This window comes from Camelus dromedarius, unplaced genomic scaffold, assembly GCF_036321535.1.
Source record: "Camelus dromedarius isolate mCamDro1 unplaced genomic scaffold, mCamDro1.pat HAP1_SCAFFOLD_114, whole genome shotgun sequence".
NCBI classification, from domain to species: Eukaryota; Metazoa; Chordata; class Mammalia; order Artiodactyla; family Camelidae; genus Camelus; species Camelus dromedarius.
The window spans coordinates 8,806,738-8,821,172 of record NW_026989787.1 but is presented as its reverse complement, the minus strand read 5'-3'; the positions used below and the strand labels follow the sequence as shown (position 1 = coordinate 8,821,172).

At 38.1% G+C, this 14,435-nt stretch overlaps 1 pseudogene; it reads left to right on the top strand.

Moving 5' to 3' along the window:
- Positions 1 to 1,294: 1,294 nt before the first annotated feature.
- On the top strand, positions 1,295 to 12,700 carry LOC135320749 (guanylate-binding protein 6-like; annotated as a pseudogene).
- Positions 12,701 to 14,435: the final 1,735 nt, after the last annotated feature.

The window sequence follows — 14,435 nt, the reverse complement described above, 5'->3', positions numbered from 1 at the left end:
GAGCTATTTTAGGAATTGAGGACAAAAGACCAAAAGTTACAAGAAAAATAATTTCATCTCTCTCATCACATAGGGTTTTAAGAGCTATATACCAGGAATAAGGACAATGATCAAATTTGTGTTTCTTATTATACATCTCAATATCACACACCCATAATATCTTGTCATAGGTGTCTGCAGGTCATTCTCCCTGCATCTTTCCCAAGCAATGCCCACTGCTTCTCCCTGCCTAAGATCCAAATAAGGGAAAAGATAACAGTCCTTCAGGCAGCCCATGAGATGTCAGAACATTGTAAATGCAGTCTGCTCTGCTCTGTTTATTTTGAAAAAGTGAATTGGAAACTCAATTGATGCCTTGGATAGTCTATTTTATATATTCACTGGTAACCTCTTGCTCTAGGCATCTGTGGAGCTGTCTCTCCACATTTTTCCTTGAGAAATACCTGCTGCTTCTTTCCAACTGATATCCAAGTTTTACCACCACCTCCCCCTCTGCCACCCTTCCCTGAGTTTCATGTGAAGTGAAACAGAGACCTGAAGAGGCAGCCCTGACAGGTTAGAACATTATAAAATTCCCTCTCTCTGAATCAGGGGAGGGAATTGGGAAATGATTTGCCACTTCCTTAAAGACCTTACCACAATGGGGACCGAGGGCAACAGAAAAACCACAGAATTTCCTACCATTTTGAATGAGGCTGTTTCTTGATTTGGTATTTGGTTGGTTGCTTTGGACCTTTGACTGTTTTATGGAACTACTGTAAGGTTATTCTAGCTAGTATTTTGGTTGTTGTTTATATCTCCTTGGGGAAACAAGAGCTTAGAGTTTGCTAGTCTGTCATTTTGCTCAAGTATGTAGATTTTCAATCCTTTCTCAATGACATTCACTCAGCCTTTGTGAGAACCATTTACCTCATTTCCAAAGTAGTTATGTTAATTTCTAACTTTCAGTCTCTTGTGAATATCAGTTTAGCTGGATATGTAAGTTATTATCAAAGGGCTTGGTATATTGTAGGCCTTCAGTGCATCATAACAATAACTTTAATTATATTATTATTTTGAAATAACAGTTTGGAGAGTGATATTATATTATTTCACTACCAATATCATGAGAGACTTGAGGGAATGATGAGGGAAAACCTCTGCAGTATGCTAATTCTAGGTTACATTTTGTCTCATGGAAAGCACAGAACTCTTACTTACCTTATCCTAAGTTGATAGATGCTTTGTATAAGTCTGAGTTAGAGAATGAATTTATAATCTGATTTCCACTAAGAAGCTCTTCTAGGTTGGCAGGTTGCCATGGCATCCAGACCCAAAATGATGGACCCCATTTGTCTGCTGGAAAGTGTCAAGGTGCTTTCAGTGAACCAAAAATCTCTGCAGATTCTTGGTGAGATTTCATTGCCAGTGCTGGTGGTGGCCATTGTAGGGCAGTATCATACAGGCAAATCATACTTTATGAACCATCTTGCAGGTCAGAATCATGGTGAGTGTTGTACTGGGTCAAGGACCAATTGCTTGATTCTAGCTAATACCTCAGCTTCTTAATTTTTGTCCTGATCTTGTGTAGGGAGAACCAAACTTCTCTTAACAAATCAACTTTCCACTCCTATTTCTCACTGCTAAACCACTGTCTTACTGTAATTCATTATCATATTGTATGTTTTATTCCTGTAAAGCAAAATTTCTCCTACCAATTCTCACAATCCTACCTTATTTTACATGCTTAAGCACTGGACTCTTGCAATTGTGTCTACTCGCTCTTGAAACACATTTTGCTTTTTTATGGACTATACTCATCAACATATAAATGTGTTCAAATGTCTATAATCTTAAAAATATTTCCTGTATGTCATATACTACTGTGGCTAACACCTCTCCCCACTTTTGAAAAATTTCTCTGACAAAAAATATAATCTTGATTTTTTTCCCACCTTTTTCTCTTCCCATGTCTGTCTTCAGTCCATTTCTCTCTGGCTTTGAACCTCACTGTTCTTTCAAGATACTCTTGTTATGGTTATCAGTGACTTCCATTTTGTCTAATTCATGGATTCCCCTTTGCCTCTATGTTGAGCCCTTGCTTGGTATCTTTATCACAATTAATGTTCCTTCCTCCTTGAAACAGATGACACACAAATTAGGACATTCTTGAGGAAATGGAGAAAGCACCAACTCGTATGCTGGGATACTGACATTCCAATAGATCTGACTCTGTAGCCCCTTGGTGGTTTAGATTATCTGCTCTAACTAAATGCTGCTTTCTCCCCTCTCCTCACAGGGTTTCCTCTAGGCTCTACAGTGCAATCTGAAACCAAGGGCATCTGGATGTGGTGTGTGCCTCACCCATGCAAGCCCAATCGTACTCTGGTGGTCCTTCTGCACAATTAGAGCCTGGGGGATGTGTGAATGGTAAAGCAGAAATTCACAATTAAATCCTTTTTATTCTGGATTTTCCCCTTATCTCTCCATGGTCCTAGAAATTTTACTGCTTTAATCTGTAAAATCTAGAAATCAATTATAGTAAATAAGGCAAACTATGTTTTGTTTGAATCTCACTTCTAGGTAAGTTATCATAGTGTCTTAGATAAATTCTTTTATTTCTTGGCACTGTGTGGATGACTTGATTACATTTAGTAAGTCATTATTGAACGGCTGAGTTCCAGGCCTTTGGACTTAGGATTGTAGATATCAGTGACCAAAGTAAATGTCCTGCCCTAAAAGAGTCTTTAGTTCAATTGACAAGACATTATCTGCAGTCAGATTTAATACCATGTAATTGGGAAAGAAGCAGGCTGAAGAGAAGAAGAAATTACATTGCATTGCAATCCCCAATTTCTGGGAATTTCATGGGAGCTCATGGCTGGATTGGCTTTTTTGAGTTAGCCTGAGTTTGGGAAAGGGGTGCTGATACATTTTTGAAGAGCTGCTCCAGAAGCCTTTCTAATTAAGAGGGCTGACACCTGAAGACTGTCTTCCACCAGCACTCCCAACAGCTGGGGGAATAAGTCCTTCAGTTTTGAAAGGCAATCCAGGCAGCACCTGACTGGTTTTGAGAACTTACAGTTAAGCATAACTAAGAAAGAGAAGTATCAATCTGTGAGTGAGGAAAAATTTCTGATTCACCTTCTTAGCTACAAGGTGAAGAGTGTATTTGAGGGTTGGATTTAAGAGACGGGTTTACATTTTCTATGATGAAGTTCATCAACTACTCACAGAGTGTTCTGGAAATCTGTGAGACAACTCTGAATGTGCAAGTTGTATAAAAGAAAGTTTTTGTCCTACAAGAAACATTTTAAAATGGATTTTTGGTGTTTTAGCTTTCTGCTAATGGGTGAAATGAACTATCCCTCTTTTCCCCGTTTTGAGATTTATTTGTAAATAGTACCTACATTTTTATAGCTCTGTCTTTTTTCTCAACAGGAGTTAGAAAGTCTGCTTATTTTTAAAGCCATATATCAAACAATGATATAATCTTGCTGCTGAAATAATTGTTTGTCATAACTGCTACTTCTTCTTATCCTAATTGATTATTTTTAAAAACTGGGTTTTGGGGAAAGAAAGTAATGAATAGACACTTATCCCCCCAAACTCCCATTTAGAATCTTCTCAACATAAACCACAGTTTTTGCATTTACACTGGGAGCAACTTTACATGTCATTTATAATTAAAAAAAAAACTATTTCCAGTTTATGCCATCATTTAGACAATGCTATGATTTATACAACTTAGCCTGGGCTTTAGGGCCCTTGATTAGGCTGCATGAAACTCACCTTAACTTCTCCACTTGCCCTCTGCCCTCAAATGACTCTGTTCTAACTACAAGACCCCTGTCTTCTCCCATCTCTAATTTTGTTTCTCTGGGTTTTCCTGTCTATGGGATCAACTTCATTTCTTCAGTTCCACATTTACCAGTTCTTTAATATTCAGCTCAAGACATTGAGGAAGCTTTCAGATCACATATTCTTTCTCCAAATTTCATAGCTCTGTTCTTCCTTGATAGACTTCTAAATTTTAGTTTAGTGTTATAGCTATAGGTTTCACTGCTTATATACATTACTGAGAGTAAGCCTTTTACAGATACTTCTATCTTTCTTGCACTTACTGTTATGGATGTTTGTCCACTGCTTTGAAATAATCATGTTGAAAGAAAATTTTTATTTTTAGCATTGCTTTTTTAAAATCTAAGAACAGTGGGGGATATTTAGTAGCTTCCTGCAAGTATTTATTGATTGCATATAATTTAAATACCCAGTTATGCCAACTATGGTATATTTTATATGGACTCTGATTAATAAATATATGCAGAATGAATAAGTGCCCACACTCATCACTGAATTCCTAATTACACAACAGGTACTGTATTAGTTTTTCTGTATATGTTATTTTACTTTATCCAATTGAGGAAAAAGAAAGCACTGTGAACACTAGAATCCTTTTATATATGAAAAATTTGCAAACACAAGAAATGTCTCTGTAATTGTCAAAGTTGATATCTGCATTTACATCTGTCTTCAAGCAATTTCTTTGCATGGTGAGTATGTTAGCTGAAATAATAAATGAAATCATGATTGAAGAAGTGTACAGATGAATTTCTAATGTAGGGGTAAACTTCTAACTCTCTTGTTCTAATGTGCTTTCTAGGATGAGTCTAAGAAGGATTCATGGATCTTTGCCCTGGCCGTGGTTCTCTGCAGTAGCTTTGTCTAGAACAGCATGAGCACCATCAACCACCAGGCCCTGGAGCATCTGCAGTATCCTTCCAGGTCCTGAACCACCATGTTTCACTGAATTCATGGGGATGAGGATAGAGTCAGTCTCTCCCTTCCTGTCATTTAGTTTCTTGGGTGGAACAGAGGGGACCCATGGCAAAAGAGTGTGTTTATATTATTTTTATACTAGAGAAATGTGGGAATTGTTGGTAGTGAGTTTCTTTTCCCTAACCAAATGTTAGTTATGCGACAGAGCTTGAAAACATCAGGGCAAAGTCCTCTCAAACACCTGATAGAGTAGAAGATTCCACAGAATTTGTGAATTTCTTTCCAGACTTTATCTGGACTGTATGGGATTTCACCCTGGAGCTGCAGTTATGTGGTCAGTCTATCACAGAAGATGAGTACTTGGAGAATGCCCTGAAGCTGATTCCAGGTATCAGAGTATGGCCTGGGCAGTGTACGGTCCAATAGAGTGTGGGATCTACTAAACAATATCCCTCATCTCTGTGATTGCATTTGTATTTGAAACTAAATCAAAGTCTGTGGAAATGGTGGCTGGAAAGTGGGTTGCAAAGATCTAGGGGCTACAGTTGAAGTTTACTCAAGAAAAGTAAAGTGTAAAGTGAAATTACTCAAAACCAATTTGTTTTTTATACATCTTTAAATTTAGCATCCAGATTTACATGGGTGATGAAACATTCTAAAGACTGGACACTGTGTTTCCTTTTCCATCAATTTTTCTCTGTTGAAGAAAACAACTAATCAGCTAATTGTTAGACATGAAACTGCAGTGAAAAGCTTATCTAATGAACAAAATATAGATTTCACATATTATTCTTTTCAAAGAGGGCTAGAAAACTTCTAATCCTGTATAATTATATCATCTACAAAATGACTGTATGTTCTAAATAAACCTGAAGAAGTGACTGTCTTTACAATCTATGCCTTTTCAATAATACTGACAATTATTAGAATATTCATTTTACCTTCCACATCATAGCTTTCTCCTAATTCCCACATGTTTACCCATGAATTAATTACAAGGTAAAAAATTATTTTCATGGGTTACATTTCCAAGGATGTGTGTCTATTGAAACCTTGAGAGAAATATCAATCCCAATTTAGTCATTCTTCCTTTCACGTTTCTATTTATGATTTCTCAAAACAGCTATTAAGAAATTGGCTGGCAGTAGAGGACCAGATATAAACATTTACCTCAAAGAGTTTATAGATTAGTGGTGATACCTTAAAATTATATTTCAGGTACATTTATACTTCAGAGGTTTTTACTAATAAATACATAACACTGCATCAATTATTTTTTGCATCAAAACAGTTTTTCTTTAATAATGAGGATGTCATTCCTAATATTCCAATTACTGTCCATGATCCCTTGTTTGTAGCTCTCCTTTTTGGTTCCACAGCTCAATTCCTACATGAAGTTGAGTTGAGCAGAAAGTTTCATGTGACCTTTCATCCTTTTAGCTGCTAGTTAAGCAAACACATCATAGGGAACCACTCTACTATGTGCATGTCTGGAGAGACCAGCCATAGGTTTCCTTTACTGGATCAGATGTCTCCCTAAATTTCTCTGCAGTTATATCATTGGTATAAGTCTGATGTGCAAAGAAGTATTGAATGTCTATGTTAAAACAGTTCTATGTGTAGAAATGGCAAAGACACACAAATCCCTGCCATGAACACCTGTAACCCCCTCGCCTAAAGACTCTACACACTCTAATCCCTGTTTTTCTGTCCCTCAGGGAAGAATCCCAAAGCCCAAACATCCAATCTACCCAGAGACTGCATCAGGCATTTATTTCCAAGATGGAAGTGTTTTGTCTTTGACTGGCCAACATAGGAAAAAAAAATTCTAGCCAATATTGGGATGGTATCTGAAGACCAACTAGATCCTAAATTCCAGGAGCAAACAAAAAATTTCTGTTCTTACATCTTCACTGATGCAAGGAGCAAGACCCTCACAGAAGGAATCATAGTCACTGGGAAAGGTGAGTCTCTTTTTCCCATTTCCATGGAGACTGCTATGTGTTGAATATTTTATATAATGTGCTTTCTAGTATTTTTGTTTGATTCTATAAAGGATTCTGATTTTACAGACTTTTATACTCCATGAAGAAATCTGTATACTTTATAATTATCTCACTTTGGGGGATTTACAAATTCCTTCCCCAAATTGCAACTTTTGTCAATGATATCGGTGACTCCCACTTATCTGAAAACAACCTCCACTTAGAATATAATCACTCTCTTGGTGTAAAAACAGAATACTGCATGTTTTCAAAGAAAGTCCTATACAATAAGTGTTTTTCACAAGGAGAATTCAAAAGATATTTTGATAATTTAGAGTGGTCCAAAAATAAATATTAGCCCATAAATCTCTGAAAATCCATTCAAAGCCTCAGAATTAGGAATAAATTAAACATGGTACACTTTGCCTCATCTGTCTATCTATGTAATCTGTATTGCTTTCAATTTTTAAAATGAGAAACTGTATTTTCCAGGTAGCCCCTAGTATGTTAGATAGAAATAGATATTAACTTTTTTAGTCCTGTGGCCTGGAAAACCATAAAAATGAAGAGTCAGTAGGAAAATGAAGGTGATAATAGTAGAAGGAGTTAGGGTTGCGTGTGTGTGTTTGTGTGTGTGCATGTGTATATGACCCTAGAAGCATAGTCTCAGAATCCTGGAGCCATTGACTGATAACTTGATATTTAGCCCCTAAATTTCCTGGCTTCTTCAGGGCTGAGGACTCTGGTTGTGACATACCTGGATACTATCAATAGTGGAGCAGTACCTCGCTTGGAGAACCCAGTGACAACTCTGGCCCAGCTGGAGAACTCAGCTGCCATTCAGAAGGCAGACAACCACTACAGCGAGCAGATAGCCCAGCAAGTGAGCTTCCCCACAGACATGCTGCAGGAGCTGCTGGAGGCGCATGCTGCCTGTGAGAGGGAAGCCCCTTCAGTCTTCATGGAGCACTCCTTCAAGGAAGACAAGCAGGAGTTCCAGAGGAACCTTGTGGTAATCTGTCTTAGTATTTACTTTATGTCGCCTCCCCTTGAAGAATGAAGCCTAGAAGTGTTGTTACCGGTCCCATGGCTCATCTCTCACTCAAGGATAAAGAAGTCCATGTTCTCATGAGGGACAGAGTTTCAAAGGACTACATTTCCTTCTTTTTTGACTGCCAGAACTCAGGCAGTTTATCTGGAACTCCCTTTGACCTTCAATGAAAAATCAGTATAGATATCCTCTTGAATTAAATACTTCTGTGGATTCCAAGCCTGTCCAGAACACCCAAGACATTCTTTAGCTGGCTTCTTTTCTGTGAACACACTCCTATGGCTGGGAACCAAAATTTCTCTTTTCAGATCCACATCTCAGGCCACTTTCAGCTTAGGTTGCTCCTTGTTGTATCTATCATTGAAGACAGAATCACTGAATGTGGCAGCTTCAAGGAACCAGAGAGATTAGGTAATGCAACTCCAACAGCTCAGATGAAATACCCAAAGGAGGTTAGGGAACTTCCCCATGGTCTTCCAGAGTTTTCAGAGCTGTGAATAAATCAAATCTTGTGACTGCTGTTTTATTACATGTCCTCCAACAGAATACTTTTCTCATGAGGAACACAGTTAGACCAATTCTTCTACCAGATCCTTTGGAAATTTACTTCCTCTGTTCCTTGCTTCTGGTGACAGCCCTCTATCTTTCTTCCCTCTAGGAAATCATAAAGAATAAGAAAGATGATTTCTTGATGCAGAATGAAGAGACATCAATCAAATATTGCCAGACTAAACTTGATCAGCTTTCAAAGGCACTAATAAAAAGTATCTCAGCAGGAACTTTCTCTGTTCCTGGAGGTCATGAACTCTATAGGAAAGCAAAGGAAATTATTGAAAAGGAATATTACCAAGTGACCATGAAAGGAGTGAAGGTGAGGAATAAGGGAAACATGGGGAACCTACAGAGTACTCAAAGGGGTCTCCTGAAAATCTGAGAGTGCAGCTCCATGCATGCATAAAGAGAGTGTATGGGGCCATTCAAACAGCTGTGGCTTTTAAGGTTCACTGCATGCTATTTATTCCTGAAGAGAGTACAAATGTCAACTCCCAACCATGAGTACAGATTTCTTAAATCCACAAGAGACAGAACAGAAATTATTCATTTTTTTTTTACTCAACAACATATTGGACGTGTTGAGCACTGATAATTTACAAGTCAGTCTTTGTACACAAGGATGATCACAAGTGAGACAGGAAGTCAACTACATAGGCAAGCTATAACACTCAGGAAAGAGCTACTTAGGTGTTAGAAACAAACTTAATAATAATAATAATAATAATAATAATAATAATAATAATAATAATAATAATAATAATAATAAACAATAATAATGCAACTAATATATATTGAACTGTTGTTTCCTATAGCCAAAGTGTTAAGTTCTTTCCCTAGACTCTTTAACTTAATCTTTCAAATAGCATTAAGAAGCATCTACATTATCAACATTTTAAAGATCTCAACTGAGAAGCATAGGCAGGTTAAAATAAGTTGTCTAAAGTTATAACCAGCTAGTGGCAGAGGAGAACAGCAGCACAATTTAGAGGCACTATTTCACACTGGTAAAGCAGATATGTAAAAGCACCAGAGATTTGGGGTTTGTAGAACTGAACATGATTCTGACTGGCTGGATTCTAGAGTGGGGAGAAGAAAGTAGCACTGGGCAAGAGACTGGAGAGAGACAGGTCATTCTAAGGAGCTTGGACTCATTGTAAGGAACCACTGTGGAACTTTAAACTTGAAGCAAAATTTACATGGACTTAGTTGTCTTTGCAGCACTAATTTCCCTATTGGAAAGCTAATTTCTGTGCTCCTCCTTGGTTCCTCAGGCAAATGAGTTCCTCCAGAGGTTTCTGCAGACCCAGGTGGCACTAGAGAAATCCTGCAGGCAGATAAAGCCCTCACTGATGGGGAGAAGGCCATAGCAGGTACGGGGTAGGGCTGGGCTCACAGTGGGATGCGTATGTTCTTGCAGTGCCCTCTGACAGGTGTGAGAGCAAAACCTTCCCAATATCGGAGCTTCCTTCCTTTCTGTGGAGCAACCCTGCTGCATTTGGAAACAGCAAAGGAAACTGTGATTGGATGCCAGACAGGCAGAGCCTTTTCTCTCACATTCTGAAGTGTGCTCTCGATGGTGTGGACATGGGGTGGGGGGGAGGACTTCAGAGATTTCCTACCTCTCTCTTCAATTTGGTTTGGCCTCTGAGCTCAGGAGGGTGGAGGTCAATTCTTGCCTATTTTTTCCCTCTCTAATACCTTCCTGGGGCAGAAGAGCGGACCTGGAAGGAGACAGCTGAGAAGGAACAGGAGCTGCTGAATCAGAAACTGCAGGAGCAGCAGCAGCAGGTGGAGGCTCAGAAGAGAAGTCTCCAGAAACACATAGTCCAGATGATGGAGAAGCTGGTGAGAGAAAGAGAAAACCTGCTGGGAGAGCCAAACAAGATATTGGAGCATCAGCTGAAGGTGAATCAGGCTGTGGCAGTAGTAGAGCTTGATAACTTTGCCCCGGTACCCCAGGAAGGGATGGGTGAAGGTTACAGCATGGTCATGCAGAGATTACAAGTGCATCTACTGCTTGTGATTTATTAAAACCCTGAAGCCTTTGAATCCTTCCAAAACCTTTAAATTCGGCTCTGTAAGTAGACTTTGGAGAGTTCAGGATGAGTATTCCCCCCTCTACTCCAAGCCCTCAGAGAATATAAATAGGGTGGAATAGCCATTTAGAGAATTTTAAAATGATCTCACAGGGCTTGATTGAACAGATATTCCAACTATGTGTGTTTAATATGAACAACAACTAGTACGCTCTACCAAGATTACTACCTTTTACCAGGAGACCTGCTCAGCCCAAGGCCCTGAGGTAGATCTGTGCTGACATAAAACTACCAGAAATGTCCAGATTTAAAAACACATAGAAATAATAGATTTTACACTTGCTGCATTGCCTCCAGGTGTGGACAGATCCCCAAGCTATCATGTGGCGTGCAGGGATTTCTCTCATTGTTCATCTGAACATGATTTATAAGAGATTTCTGTAATTTAGGGGCCATGTGTTTATAACAGATTTTTATAATATGGGTGACAGTGTCATCCTGAGTGGGACTGAGAATTAGTGCAGTCAGACCAAGGCTACCTCTCATTTGCATTTTTTGACTGGAAAATATTACATTTGTCCTCATGCCAGGCTTAGCCTCCTGGCAAAACCCTAAGGTATATGAATATTATTAAGGCTGTAAACTACACTTCCTCTTAATATTTAGGTCCAAACCAGGAAATATTCCTTGTTACAAGAGTCTCCTTTCATGATTAAGAGAGAACAATTTTAGGAATAAAACAAAGATAGTCTGACAAAGTTTTAAAGTTTGACAAAATGTAATCCTTGAAAAAATGGGGGATTTAAAAAGTTTTACTTACTTCCTCATTTTTTTTTTTTAGGTCTAAGAAGATCTGTGTACTGAAGGATTTAGAAAGAAATGTGAGGAGATGAGGACAGAGATAAATGATTTGGGAGAGAGAATTGTTGATACTAAAAATGATGATAGTTCCTTGCTTGCACAAGCCTTGGACAACCTTGGCAAAAGGATCGCTTCGTTATTGCCTGCCCCAGCTAACATTCTTTGTAATGTTATGAAATTAGTGAGCTCACTATTTAAAAAGAAGTAGCTCTCCTTGTAAAGAAATCAGATATATAATATAATATACATGTATGTTCTCTGGCCTATTTCTGATGTGCATGCTTTTCACTTTCATCCAGCAATGCTTTAAATATAAAAAGTGATTTCTAGAGAATACTGATGCCTGGCCCACATTAGATAGAATAAATGCATGGACACTTTGTTATAGTTTGTTCAGTTTTAGGAAATATATATGTGTGCAAAATCATATATATGTGTATGTACATATATACAAGAGTTTCACTGAGGCTTCACTTCTAATGGCAAAAGATTGGAAACCACTTAATGCTCATTTTTGTAATTTGGTAATATATATTTTGCATGCATTTATACTAGAATACTAGGTTGCTAGTAAATAGATAGTGGAGCTCTATTCGTATAAATATAGAACAATCTGGAAGATAGAATGTAGAGTGAAAAAAGACGCACAAAACAGTTTGTATAATGTGTTCACCGTAAAAAAAAAAAGGCAATTATTTTGGGCACTCATACACATGTATGTATAGTACATTTCTGGAAGATTCATTAGAAATTGGTATCATTGGTTCTTCCTGGAAAGGGCAGCTTGGCATCAGGGATGGAAAGGACACATGCTTTTCATTATATACTCTATATTTTCAATTTTGCAAAGTTAGCTTGTGTTATGTCTCGATTAACAAAGAAAACAAACTAAAATACTAATAATTAAAATAGTAAATGGAATGTGAATAAATGGAATTGCTCATTGCTTCCATAAATGACATTAGCCTGCTTAATGAGGGGTCTAAGACTAAGATCAGAATACTAGAAAATAACGTTTGCATCCTAATCTTGTTTTTGCTTTGGCCTTGGTTTTTAATCCCTTATATTTGCTTCAAAAATAAGGTATGAACTTTCCTGTTACCCCTTGAAATCTCAACAGCAGTAACCTTTGCTTCATAGGTTTCAATTACACTTTTACAGTGTTTAGAAACAAATTACAAAACACTAAGAATATTCACTGGTGAGAGGAATTCCCATCATCCTTAAGTTCAGTGGTGGCATCTCTGCTGTAGACAAGTACAGAAGGGGTGATGCACCACTGCAGAAGTGGATGCCTTGATAGTAATGGGGAATGAAAAACCCAGACACACAGAGGCCAGGTGTTGGCATTTAAACATCAGAATTCAAGTACATACAATAAGAGTAATGAGCATCGTGGTTTGTCTTAGCTCAGGCTGCTATAACAAATTACCATAGACTGTGTGGCTTACAAAACAAACATTTATTTCTCCCAGTCCTGGAGTCTGTAAGTCCAAAAACACTGTGCCAGCATTGTTATTTTCTTGGTAAGGGTCCTCTTACAGCTTTACAGATGACAAGGTTCTTACTGTGTCCTAGCATGGTGAAGAGAGAGAGACAGAGAGAATGAATCTCATGATTCTTTGTTATACAGGCACTAATTAGATTCATGAAGGCCCCACACTCATTATCTAATCCCTCCCAAACCCCATTTCCAAGCACATTGGGACATTGGTAGTTGGGGTTTCCTCAAATAGATTTTGGAGAACACATTCAAACATTCAGTCTATAATTTGGTTTGAGTGGCAGCCAGCAGACATGACCAGAGAAAATTCTGAAGATGGCAAATAAAACAAGGTGTCTGTAGAGAAAAAAGAATGGGGAGGAAACCATTGGAATCAAGGATATTTATAGGAAGCTGAGAGGTAACATTGATAAAAGGTTATAATCCGTAGCCTTGGTCTAAACCAATTTCAGATGATGGAACTATCACCTGGAGGGGAGGGCAGGATCCCAGGAGAGAGGACCTTGCAACTCTGGGATGAGGATAAATGATAATGATTTTCACAGTGCCTCTCCAAGGGACCTCTGGAAATGTACTTGGATCCATATGCTGGGAAATGAGAATGCCCAAACACTTCAAGGACTCTCAGAATCAGGATCCAAGCTAGGAGTGATGCTCAGATCCTGAAAAGACATCACAGTCTCCCTGTTAGAGGTACATGACATCCTGGTATGAACACAGTCTTGGCCCAGGTGCAACTAACTTGGTCTAGTATTTTTTTCAAATAAAAGTATAGTTCGTCTGAAGACAGACACCATTTTATATATATATATATGTATTTTCTTTACATCTTCATAGTGTATGTTTAGGCACAGAGGGTACTTAGTAAGAAACTTCTGTAAAAACAAAAAGCTGACACATGTGTGATTGTTTTCGATTGCCAGAATTCCATGATCACCCCAAACCTCTGAGATAATAGATTGTTTGGATTTTAGATATTAGATTAAGGTCTCTAATTTGACTTAAGGACCAGAGGAGCAGAAGAAACTCTTTCGGTACAGTTTCCCCCTCTGTGACCTTATTCACCAGTCTCAGTATCTCTGCGAGGATGTTAACTCATCTCCACTGGAGAATTTAAATGACTCCATCTAGTCGTGGCTTCAGGTGTTCAGAAGGAAGAATGAATGGCTTTGCCTTTTAAAGAAGAAACCATATAGTAATGAATATGTGACCAATGTATCATGGGGTTTAATGGAAAAGTAAACAATTCTACAGAAATATCTGTATATCTGTTCCCACTGAGAGCTTGACTTAAGCAGATGTTCTAATCCCTTGGACTAGACACACCCTGCATTGAAGAGCAAAGAGAAGCCTTGTCTTTTTTAGATTCGACATGCAAGTGATATCACACTGTACTTTTCTTTCTCTGACCTATCTCACTTAGCATAATGTGCTCAAGGTCCATTGATGTTGCAAATGGCAGGATATCCTCCTTCCTTGTGACTGAATAATATTCCCTTGTGTATATGTATATGTGCCACATCTTTTGTATCCATTCATGTGTTGGCATTTAGGTTGCTTTCATTTCTTGGCTACTGTGGTTAATGCTGCAATAAACATGAGTGCAGATATCTCTTTGAAATACTGTTTCTATTTTCTTTCAATAAAAAATAATAAAACTGACTATGGTCACTTAGAAAAATAAA